Source organism: Biomphalaria glabrata, chromosome 2 (genome assembly GCF_947242115.1).
Source record: "Biomphalaria glabrata chromosome 2, xgBioGlab47.1, whole genome shotgun sequence".
Taxonomy (NCBI): Eukaryota; Metazoa; Mollusca; class Gastropoda; family Planorbidae; genus Biomphalaria; species Biomphalaria glabrata.
Window position 1 is genome coordinate 60,051,133 of NC_074712.1, and position 13,380 is coordinate 60,064,512.

At 36.6% G+C, this 13,380-nt stretch overlaps 1 protein-coding gene across 1 annotated transcript in view; it reads left to right on the forward strand.

The window, feature by feature from the left end:
- The window catches only part of LOC106062946 (rhodopsin-like), a 171,802-nt gene that overhangs the window by 84,277 nt on the left and 74,145 nt on the right, over window positions 1–13,380 (forward strand). The window lies entirely within an intron of this gene.

Here is a 13,380-nt window from a genome sequence, read left to right on the forward strand (position 1 = left end):
AGTAATTTACTAGAATTGATTACTGAAAATTACTTTTTAGACATTTAATTTTCTTGTAAAACATAACATAGAAGTTTTGTAATCGATAAAGAAAGTTCCGGATTTTGTTTCTTACAAATCGTCGCCAGAATTTTCCGAATTTATTTAAAAATCTACTAACGCCAAATAATTGTTTGAACTCCCTCTTCTAATTAATAAACAAATAATCTTCTCATTTACGAAATAATGTTTTTACGGATTTTTATGAAAAATATTTTAACTCACTACTCTCTTACAGTACATTTAACTTTCTACCTAAAACATTAAAAAATCTAATTATCGTTAATATTATGTTCCGATTTTTAAGGAAAACAGAATCCAAACACCAAAGTAAGGTATGAAAATCTCTCCACGTGGCTGTAGTACATCTAATTTTTATACGAGACCATCCAAAAAATTTAATTAACGGTATTACATTTATCTGAAATTCTCTTTTTCTTTTACTATTTATACAAACATCCGGAACAATCTATTATATAAACTTTTCAATTGTGTTCATACCTAAAAATTATTGCGATGTTTTGAAACGTAAAATAAAGGTTAATCAATTTTTAATAACTTTTAGTTGTTTTTTTTATATCAAGATAACGGACAGACCGACTGACAGACAAAACGCAAAAACAATTCGGCTTTGATCCTTTTTAAATAATATCTATTAGAACTCAGTGCACCAATGTCTATGAACCCTCGTTAAATATCTCGTGTAAATAAAGACATTTTTTTTATGGTACCGGTACTAGCCTATTGTGAGGTAATGGAATTTTTTTTCTTTGACGTCATATGAATGGACTCTTTAAATGTAATGTTAAAAGAACGCACTCGGTGCACCAATGTCTATTAACCCTCGAAAAAATTGCTTGTATTAATGAAAACATATTTTAGTCTAACTAAGCCGTGTGACGTAGTGTTTTTTTTTTCCTTTGACGTCACATGGAATGAATTCTTTAAATGAAATGCTTAAAGAACGCACTCGGTGCACCAATGTCTATGAACACTCGAGAAATGGCTCGTGTTGATAAAGGTGATTTTTAGTCTAGCTAGGCCGTGTGACGTAGTGTTTTTTTTTCCCTCTGACGTTATATGGAATTAATTCTTCAAATGAAATGAAAAAAGAACTCGGTATAGTAATGTTTATTAAGCCTCGTTATGTGACTCGCGTTTAAAAAAGGAATGATATCTTGATTTAGATCTAATCTAGATTTTTTAAACTAGATCTAGATTTTTATTACAGTATATCTAGATCTGTATTTATATTTTAATTAAAATTATTTTAGAGTCTAGATCTAGAATTTCTAGATCTAGTTTAGACTAAAATAGACTAGATTAAGATGTAGAATTTCAATTTCTAAACTTAAAGTGTAAAAAAAAAAGTGTAGATTTTCATTTCCAAACGTTTTGATCAATATTGTAATGTTTTAATATACTAAAACTAATCTACTATTTTTTTTATTAAATTTAAATTTAAATTTACGGCAAATGAATCTTTGAATCATTATTACTTTTGACCATCGGATGGCTGCCTGGTCGTGCGGTTTGCGCGCTGGACTGTCGTTCAGATTTATGGATGGCTCAGGGTTCAAACCCTGCCCGCTCCCATCCCCCGTCGTCCTGCGGGAGGTTTGGACTAGGAAGTAATTATCTTCAACTCTGAAGGAACATCCGAAACGTGTAAAACATTTTACATCAAAATTAAATCACCTCTTGAATATTATTTGCGAATATGCAGATCCGATAGGGATCCGACTTCGCAATAATCTTTTTTTAAAAAGATAGTCTAAATTAAAAAAAGAAAGCTATATGTAAAAACAAGTGTGGTTTATTAGAATTATGTTATCTATAAAGTTCCGCTTTCAGACCATGCGATATATTGGGTAGATGATATAAAGCTCATTTGTTTCTGTGGCCAACGGTCAAAGAGATAGGTGTCGTGTGGTCAGCACAACGACCAACCACCCTTACTATCCCCTACTAATGTCAAGCTAGCACTAGAGTGGGGTGGACTGAGGAACGCCTCATCATCAACATCATCACCAAACTCCATTTGAGTGAGGTCTTGAGAGGCTAAATGCTTTCTTGCAAAAGCCCTGGACAGAAACCCTGCTGTCTTGCGTAGTGCATAAATGTCGCCATACAGGTCGAGAATTTTTGGTTTCCCAGACCTGTCGAGACGGAGATCAGCAAGTCTGGGGCAGCCAAACAGAATATGAGGCACGGTTTCCTCTTCTTCCTAGTAGCGGGAGCACCGTGAATCGAAATTTGGCCATAGCCGTGAGAAATATGAACCAACAGGACAGTGGTCTGTCCCGAACAGTGCTATAATAGCTTGCTTAGGCCTGGACAGCCTCCACCACGGGGAAGTGCGGTCAGGGCGCCTCATGCGCTCCCAGACTCCACGGGCTTTTTGGGACTTGTCCCAGCACTCAAATCACTTTTCCATTTCTGTTTTTTTTTTTTTTTATTATATCCAGGGCTTGATGAAAACTTACAGCTTGTTCAGTGGGTGGAATTTGCCCTCCCTGGTGGGCCAAGGAGTCTGCGATAGTATTGCCAGACACACCTATGTGACTCGACACCCACTGCATTATTACAAGCCATCAAAATTTGCGGGCTCTAAACTGGTGGTTACAAAAAAAGGTCTCCTGCCTCACTCCACTTTCGTGGATTAAACCCTGCCCATACGAGTGAGGATCGCCTAAAAATCCTGAAATTTAAAATCCCAGTCTTTACCGAAATTCGAGCCCTACACCCCTCGGTGTAGAGGCCAAGTGCTTTACCACTCAGCCACCATGTCCCTTCGTTATGTACAAAGGCTGTCATCATATTAGGAGCAAACCCATACTTTTGCTGATGGTCACTTGTACAAAACAAAATAATAACTTTGTGAACTAAGGAAATGAAATCACGGTCAGTTCATATAGTTACTAGCATTACATGTATCGTCTTCCTAAATAGATTTTAAGTATATTTTTCAAACGCTATAAAAAGTATTTTAATGAGAGGCTATTTTAAGAAGTAAATTGAGGGGAGACTACGATAATGGAATTGGTGTTTAGTTCTAGTGGCTAGGGGTCAAACTTTCGCCTCGGGGGGAAGGAAAAAAAGACAACTAGTTTTTCATGTTTTTAATGCCTGTCCTCGATTTACCGATCTGGCCATCCACGCGTCCTTGACCCTGAGTGAAAATTTATAGCGTGCTACGAGTGTGATGATGTGAGTGTGTATGTGTTTCAATGGTGAGGGTGGAAAGAGGTTGGCTATTGGTTGTGAATGATGCAACAAAAGTGGCATTTTTATCTTTTGGTCTATGCTACGACAGCCGACTCCAGAACGTGAGATTGAAAGGTGTTATTTTATTGAGATAGATTCTGTTACAGAATATTATTACTAAAGTCTACTACATTAATTTGATCTCATATTAACTTGCTTTTGTCTATATTATTCTATATTATTATTGGAAGCTCACAGAAGGAAGTTATGAAAGTTATTTCAAGTTTTATTAGTCAAGATATATCCCGCCTACAACGGTGTAAATGATGAAAAAAAACAATACGACTGACTCAAGTCCGTTTCAGCAGACAACATGAAGTTTATTTTACTACAATAATAATAATAATACACTGCACTCCTTGTTAGTGCTACAAGTCAAGAAATAATAAACAATCCTATCCGCATAACAGCGGTATCAAAAGTATCCAATATATGTCAGTTACAAATCAATCACGTCCGCATCTCAGCGGGTAACACTGTGTAGAAATATAGATCAACTAATACATGTCTCAAAAGACCACTGGCAACAACTGCCCATAAGTTACTTTCTAACTGAAATTACTACAGACTTTTCTAAGTCGCTACTGTCCATTCCGGACCAAAATATACTTGACCACTCCGGTCCAAAGAATAACACTTGACTTCTAACTTGACTTCACTTGTCTGCTGGACTTGACTGACTGACTGACCTCTAAGTCTAACTTCATTCTACTTCCTGTTTTCTACATCAGGAATTCCACGTGTCTTTTAAACTCTTAACATGACGTGAACTTTAGATCATGCAATGTCAACTATGACTGTGACAAACGGTTTAGTACAGTGATGCCCAACCTAATTTGTTCTGCGGGCCATTTTAATTTGGACACTCGTGCCGAGGGCCACATGACCGAAAAAGTACAAATACGAAAAGAAATTGACCTGAAACAATGTTATTACAAAGTCTGGATCTAGTACTTACATTAATTAATGGGATATTGGAGGTTTAGTTTTTTAGTCGTCGGAAAATGTCATTACTTCTCTACTTCAAATGTGAGCAACATTGTCGCTAATTTTACCAACGACTCATTTTCTTGTCTCTGTTTGGTAAATATTGCCATCGATCCTCCAATTTATTAGAGTAGTTTAACAATATTTTTATTCGCGGCTCAAACCAAGTATGCAGTCGTATTTGGTTTATAATGCCGTTTTTTTTTTTTTTTACACAGCCTTAGTTACTTTAGAAAACAATTCTGCTGGCTTATAATCATGTGCCACAACATGTAAAGATACGTTCACCTTTGCTGGTAGATTCTCATTCAGAGTCACCTTTCATAAACATATAAATGGTGGGGGGGGGGGGGGAGATTTTTATACACTTTGTTTTGACGTTACGGCGGTCCGGATAAAACTACGTCGCGGGCCGGACCTGGCCCACGGGCCGTACGTTGGGCATCACTGGTTTAGTCTATCCCGCCCTACAACGGTTTAGTTGTCTACCAGCAGTTTGGTGCTACAGGTCAACGACTGCAAAAAACCAACGAGCAACCGCTTTAGTTTGAAATGTACAGCCTTTAAAAAACACAGGACTGGAGCGACACCAGTCGTCACAGAAGGCCTTAACACTGACCTGCAACGTCACCACTGATGAGCTGGGGGAGACCAATAGCTCGTTGCCACCTCACAGGTCTGTACGACGTGGCAACGAGCTACGGGTCTCCACTGCCCAAAGGTTAGGACGCCGCAGGTCAGTGTTGAGGCCTTCTATAATGAAAAGGTCTCGATTGGAGCCTCTCAAGGCCACAAAGAAAAGGATGTTGTCATACCGTCACAAAGACCATAACTTTATTTACATATTCATATTTAAGTCACCACAACAAAGTAGAAAAATAAATGCAATAAGATTTCCTTTACAGCAATGTTTTTATTAGTAGGGAAATAGTATTTAAATGGACAAATCTCTTTGCTTAAAAGCGAACAAATCTAAAGATGTAAACCGCCTGCAAGATAAGGGATGCATAACGAAGGGAACAAACTTACGTACGTCGTTGGGGTGGCAAAGGGCGCTGAGATATGAGATGAAAATAGTAGATTATCTATAGATTGATTTACTTCTGACACAAATTTAAAGTGTCGGATTCTTGGGAGATCAACGATCACAGACATATAAATATAGTTGTCTATGTACACGATCCAGTAAGTTTGTTTTGTTTACTAGTTCAATGTTACTCCCGACGTAATACATTTTTCGTTTTTTTTTGTCTTGAAAATTTCCATTCGTTCTTTTGTTTTGTTAATGTAGATTTTAATTATTATTAACATGATTGTATATGAGTTAGCTTTGATTCTCGGGGAAGTATTGTAATTATGGTTGACTGACAGTGATAATAGCCTAAATTGGCCCCCAGATAGACTGCTGAAAGTTTCTATTCGTTCTTGTGTTTTTAAATGTAGATTTTAATTATTATTAACATGATTGTATATGAGTTAGCTTTGATTCTCGGGGAAGTATTGTAATCATTTGTTGTAAACCAGATAGACTGCGTAAGCCTAAGTATTTGTATAGAAGCTTGAAGGATATAAACTAGAGATGGGAAACGAACCGAACCCGAACCGAACGAACCGAACTCGAACCTCACTTATGACCGAACCGAACCCGAACTTTGAAACTGCTTGGTACGAACCGAACCGAACGAACCCTGCTTTTCTTAACCGAACTAATTTTGCAATTTATACATCCCTTTTTTATATTTTGGGTTTTAAAAAAATTACTTAAATATTTTATTTAAATTCTAATGATTCCATTATACTTTGAAAACTTGGGAGGGGAGGGGGGGGGGTATTTAAAAAAAAAAAAAAAAGCGGCGCGCTTTGATTCCCCATGGGTTTTTCCGTACGTGCCGACTCTCCCCTAACCTTGAATTTTCGCGGGCTGTTTGCAATATTGGTTTTGAGTCGAATAGGCGCCCTCTAATTAGATCTAGATCTAGATTCAAGTTCCTAGTAAGTAGAAAGGTGACATTAAAATATTGTCACTTTTATTTGAGATGGCTGTTAGTTGAGAGTAGAATAATTTTGCCGATTAGAGAGTGTAGATAAGTTCATTTGTGTCCTAGTTTAAAATAAATTTTAATTATCTTCTATTAAGTGATTTATTTTTACAAAATTGTGAAGTATTCCATATTGAAATATTATCAGTGGCGTAGCAAGGGTGGGGGAGGAGGGGGAGAAATGTAAAATCCCTCCGGGCCCCTACTTGAGGGGGCCCCAAATTAGTGTTTTTTACAATAAATATTCAATATTACGCAAAATGCAGGGGCCCCCTAAGAGGTCCAGCCCCTCCCGGGCCCCCAAATGATGAAAAATTCCTATCTACGCCCCTGAATATTTTTACTATTATCCTGTTTTGCATTATTGATCATCAGTATTTTTAATGCAGCGTTTCTCAAACTTTGGGTCCTCTCCCGTGGGTGGGGATGGTTAGTACCTTGAATTGGGGGATGGGGAGACGCAACTTCTTGACAAAAAGGGGTGTCATAGTGTGTGTGTGTGTGTTTTCTGGTGGCGGTAAGAAGAGGTTAAGCGATTGATTGGTGTTTATGCATAAAGGATGATGAAATTAGAATAATGCAAACGTGAAACGGCAGACAATCTTGAGACATGAAAGAGTAAAGACGTTATTTTGTGGTGACCTTGATTTTGTTTAAATATCAGTATATTTCATTAATATTACATCTCTATCAAAAGTTAAATATGTGAATATTGTAATAAAAGTTAGGCTATATTTAGTTGTTTACATAAGAAATTTATTTTAAAGTTTATTAAGCTTATACATTATTATAAGGCTTGTCTTCGAGTCCGAAGATTAGTGAGGAATACAGTTTTTCCCATGGCTGCGCAGGCCCAGCTGTGACCTACATATTTTGCCACATCCAGGGCAAGCATAACCACTGTTCGCAGGTGGTCGATTTAGTTTTTCTTTTCGCGTCTGCGTTTGTCCTCGGCAGCGGATTTTCTTTTGGTCTCAAATGTGTATCCCGCGGCCTTTGGGAGTAAACTCCAACTGACTCGTTCTAAGGCCGCATGCAACCAAGTGCTCTCTTCTATGTCAGCTAAGGAAAGTTGACGCCTAAGCTGGTCTTTGAAGCGTTTCCGTGGGGCGCCTCTATAACGTCGACCGCCTTTTAGCTCACCAAAAAAAGACTGCCTTTGGCATACGTTCGTCCCCCATACGGGATACGTGCCCTGCCCAGCATAACTGTCGGACCATAAGAAGACCATCTATACTATCCTTACCGGTAAAAATATAAAACGCCTTTATTGCTTCAATTGTACTAGCTGTCTGTAAGCGACAAACCAATGACCAACTAACAAAGAGAGGGGGCATCGAAAAAAAAGTTTTATTTTTAGTGTAACTTATCTGAATATTAGTATAATTACATGTTTTAAAATTAAAATATATTAAGTGGAGATGTCATTTTATCTTCTAATAAGACCTTGTCAACTGAAGACTGCTTTTAGCGAGGCGCATATGCACAATATGGGTCAAAACGTTTTGAATAAAACATTTTAAAACATCTCCGCTAGTGTGATTCTTCTGTATATTACAATTTATAATAGTGAAGACTCATGTGTGAAAAAAAATCCTCGATAGAGACGTCTTTACACGAAGAATATTTCTTTAAAAAGATCACGCCCATTATAGAAGTATGTGCGCAATATGTAGGCCTACCTAGAATGTCCCTTGCATAATTCTATTGGCCAGGTCTGCCTCTTTATTATTAGATTTAATATGGCCTTCGACTTTTTTTTTATTATGATGAATAGTGCGTTCTGAAAGAAAGCACATCGATATTAGCCTTTTAAAAAAATTCGCTTATCGCCGAGTCACACCCTGAATTACACCACTTGCCGACTTGAGCAAAAACCTGCCGCATCTTCATTTCTATCTCCGAAATTTTTACAACGCTTTAAATGTATGTAGGCAACATTATTTTGGCAAAAGTATTGCCCATAGGCCTATTATATATTGCAAAGTATTTCTTTTATGTAAAAATTCAAATAAAAAAGTTTTAACTAATAAATTGCATTAAACCTTATAACTTAATTTTGCTATTACATAATTTCCTAACATCGAACCGAGCCGAACCCGAACTTTAGACCTGACCGAACCGAACCCGAACTATACTCGTCATCGAACCGAACCGAACTCGAACTTAAATCTGACCGAACCGAACAGAACCCGAACTTTAAAAGTTGGGTTCGATTCCCATCTCTAATATAAACATACTCTAACACGAACTGTGGACAAGAGTAAGCTCAGCTTTCAAATAAAATTTAAACTGTATTCTTAAAAAAAAAATACTTGTCGGCTTTTAAACGCACCAACAAAGTCTATTCACGTTTCTTGGAAGCTTTGAGCTTCCATAGAAACTAAAGACAGTTCCATTTTTGAAAGAATCTCAATATCCAGGACTTCGTGTACGTACCTGTGTCTACAACAGAGGACAATAGACAACAAGATGATCGTCAAGTTTGGACAATGTCTGGACGTTATTAACCTTAATTGTTGTGAAAACATGGAACTTCCGGTTTTTGTAGCATGTGTTTTCGGCAATGTAATCTTCTACTGAATAAAAAATACTAGGAAAAAAAAATCTAGTGAAGGGAAAACCATGCATTTCCTGGCTTAGTTGTAAAACCTAACCTATACAATTTTAATGATCTGCCCTTACGCCCAAAGAAAAAAAAAATGTTTCACTTTCTACATAAAAAAATCTTGCCAGTCGATACCCTTATGCATAGCTAGCTCCGTCATCAAATAAGTATCCATCCAGGGAAATACCACTGCCTTATGACGTCACAGCCATCTCCTGCTGTAACTGATGGGCCCTCGAAAGTGGGTTGACTACCCCCCTTGCTCAGATTTCACTATATCCTGTCATTCTGCCTTTGTGTGTTTTAATGTCTATTGATGTAAATCGAAAAGCCTTGAAATCAATGATAAGATAAAAAGACCATTTCAGTTTTACTGTAGTATGGAGTACTATGGACCATTCATTCCACAACGCTTCTCAACACATTGCGTTATGTTCCCGCAGGTTTTGTATTTTATTTGTTTATTCTTTTCGAAATGTGTCCTTTAAAAAAAAACATTTTGAGATCACAAAAAAAAAAATACTTGGACAGTATCTGAACAATGTAAACCTTAATGGTTGTGTAATCCGGGAACTTGCGTTTTGTCTTCTGTGTTGTTGCCAATGTAATCTCTTGTACTGAATAAAAAAATGCTTGAATAAGAGAAATAATTATATTATTTTTCTTCAAGCACAGTTCTGTAACATTGAGGAGTATCAGAGAACTAGTCCTGCCCGGTGATTAACTCGTGTTTCTATCCTGACTTCGTCTCTATTGCAGTAGAACACCTTCTCATCGCCCTCACACTGAAATGATGGTGGGCTGCTAAGGACTGGTACTTAGGTTGATCATTAATACTGAAGAGAAGTTAATATAGTCGATTAATCGGCACTCCATTTCCAGTCAACTTTTCAACTTTCAGAACTGTAATGGCCATTGAAAGTTTTTGGATAACAGAAAAATGTTATCACTTTGTTTGTCAACTTCAAGTCCACCTTTTTTTTTTTCTTTATTCAAACTTTCTGAATGTAAAATTATTTCTCTTCAAAAAGCTCATCGAACGCTCATCATTCAGCGATCCAACTGTGAAATTATTCTAAATTTTTTCGATATTTCGACATTCACCCACTCTTGAAACCACGGGACGCCCCTAACATCTTTATTACTATGATAGCATTCATTTTTCAAGCTTCTTATTGTAACTATTGATGTAGCCATCGCGATGTGATTTTTTAAAAAAAGGAAGAGCACTCTTTTCAAGGGGGTTGCTGAAAAGACAGTCCTTAAAATAGAATTATGCACAAACATACAAAACCATACGTATACACACATATACTCACAAACTCGCACACGATAAAATAACACACACGCGCGCACCCACGCACTGGTTTGTGCAGTAAAAGATTCATTACCTTCAATGAAGAGTGTAGCCAGAGAATCATTGCACTTCCCCGGGACTTCCAAATATCATTTCACTTTGTTACAAGGCAAGGCAGCGTGTGGAATTGTGGGTAGGAATGATTGAATTCTTTTTTTTTTTTTTTGAAGTGACGTAGAGGCCCACTTGCCAGATTCTCAACAATTTGATTGCCAGTTAAAATTGCTCTTTGTTCTGACCGTTGCAACAATCATATGTTCTGGATGTTTCTTTTCTACCACTGCAACTTTGTGGGAACATTGAAATTTGTTGAAACCCGAATCAAATAAAAAATAATTTAAAAAGGAAAGTACTTCAGCTTGCTATTAGAGGAATATTCTAAGCAGTTTTCGGCCTCATTATGTAGTTATTATATAACCTCTGAAGTTGGCTAATTGAGATTTAGATTTAGAGTTAAATTGAGGTTTAAGTTGAAGTTCAAGTTTGAGTTTTAAGTTGAGGTTTAAAGCGATAACGAGAGGCAATGTTTGTTAAACCGAGACCAATTGTCATAGAAGGCCTGAACACTGGCCTGCAACGTCTCGACCTATGGGCAGTTTAGACCAATAGCTCGTTGCCACGTCACAAATCTGTACAACGTGGGAACGAGCTATTGGTGTGGCTTAGTCCTCCTTTTATCACTTAAACCTTAAACCAAAGGCCATATACATTCCTTAAACATCAGTGGCGAAGCTAGGGTGGGTGGAGGGGGTCCAATTTCGAAAATCCCCCCCGGGCCATTATCTCATGATAAGATGTCAAATGTCAAAATGCGAGGGTTACTAAAGAGGTCAAGCCCACGGGCCCCCAAAACCCACTGTTTAACATGCTAGCTTATGAATTAATTTAATATCAACAGGCTTTGTGTTTTGCGGGCCTTTAGATCAATAAATTAGTTTAAGGCTTATGCTGAAACAAAAAATAGTCCCTTTCTCTACTATACTCCAACATCAAGATTGCTTCTAGTACTAAATAAACCAAGCGGATGAATCTATGTAAAGTAGTCCCGCAAATTATCTTTACTATTCTAGAGAGGAATACGGTTGTTGTTCGTAAATTAGCCTTTTTCAAACTGGAAGACCATGATTGGAGCATGTGGGAAATCCATTTTGTGATGTCATTCAAGAGACGTGGGTATCTTAACCAAATTATATTTGATTTAATTTTTTTTTATATCTCCTGGCTGAAAAAGTCTGGACAACACCAGTATTACATTGAGTTCTATGGGATGTAATGAGGTCGACGTGTCAGACGCAACTGAAGGCCAGAAGTTTTTAGGTTATTGACAGCCGAGTTGCCAGTTTGGTTATTACTACTTTCATCAACTTAATTTTTCTTTTCATTCTAAAATAATAATAAGAGGACAAAACGAAAAAAAAAACTTTTTTAAAAAGCAAAGTTTATATTATGTGTAATTGTATCAATTAGTTTGGTTCAGCCGCACGCATAGGTGTATGACTGACCTAGACAAATTGTGCGATATAAATATTTTTACCAAGCGTTTTTGTTTAGCCTTTAGCTTTCTCAATGTGCTATGGTCCCATCACTTGTCTGGACCAGGTGTGAAAACGGGAGGGAAGAAAGGGGTATCTTGGTGAATGTTTACAGAAGACATAACACCATGGTTATGGTTTTTAGATGCATAAAAAATGCCCACTCAGGGCTCAGGATTCCTCAAGGGGACTAATACAACTTATTTAACACCAAATCTGTCAAGTACTATTTTCCTTGTTCAAGAAACCAAACAAACTATTTTATTACCAATAGTTAATTGACTAATTTGTTAATTTTTTTTTCTTTATTCTTGTGTTGTTAGGTAAAGAAATAATTATAAATTTGTTGTCAGGTAAAGAAATAATTGTGCAAAATTTCAGCATAATGTGAGATTGGGTGTTATAGATATAACGTGTACAATTTTTTTACTAGACAGAGTGAATTAATATTTTACCTTACCTTACATATCCCTTAATTTATTGGACCGTTAAGGCACCAAGCAAGATTTGTTGACTGTCTTACTCCATTCCTCTCTGTCTTTTGCTTTAGTTAGAGCCTCATTCAATGGCAGGCCTGTCCATTCTTTTATGTTGTCTTCCCATCGCTTTCTCTGTCTGCCTCTTCTTCTTTTTCCTGGTACTGTTCCCTGAAGGAAGGTCTTTGCGAGCCCCGAAGACCTTGTAATATGACCTTTGATTTTTAGCTTGCGTATTTTAACAACTGACAGATACAAAAGAAGCTGGGTTTGTTTTTGTTTTTCTTTGTTTTTATGGTCAACAAGCAACGCAGAGTGCACGTAGCCTAGTGAAGAATTTACAAAGGTCAAAGTTTACCAAATAATTCAGAGTTCATTCAAACCAATAATCTACGATGGATTTATAAAACCAACAAATCAACCAGCCACCTTTTTGTATCGTTTTTATCAACTGAATAGAAGTGTGGGTGTAGGTGCCCCGATAAAAAAATGTACTTTCTAAAAAAAAATATTTAATGGTTTATTTCTACTGAATCTTCATAATATTTTTGTTAATAAAAATTTAAAATTTAACTGAAATGAACATATTTTTATTAATTTTTGTTTTTAAATGTTACAAATAATGTACTTTAAATATAAATTGCAAAAAAAAAAAAAAAGGTGTTATATAATATTCCTCACGAGGCAATTAGACCAATAGAGATTGATAAACACTAAAATGAATATGTTTGCACCAATAATAAAGTTTTGGCTGTTAATGGGTTCAATACCAGATGTACCATAACCATACAGGAGTGCATCTTAATACATATGCGTGACAGTAACAGTCCCCTCTAAATGTTTCCTGTAAGGGTCTTATATTTAAGATCCTTTCATTTTCCGTACTTCACGTCTGTGAACACAAATTATATTGTAAAGGAATGACATATTGGTATATACTTTGCAACAATGGGATTACACTCATACGAGCAAAAAAATGTAAATACATAAATATACAATTTGTGTGAATTGTATGTGAATGAAGGACAATGTTTTATTCTTAGGTGTTTGGACTTTGATTTGAAGTAATGCAGTC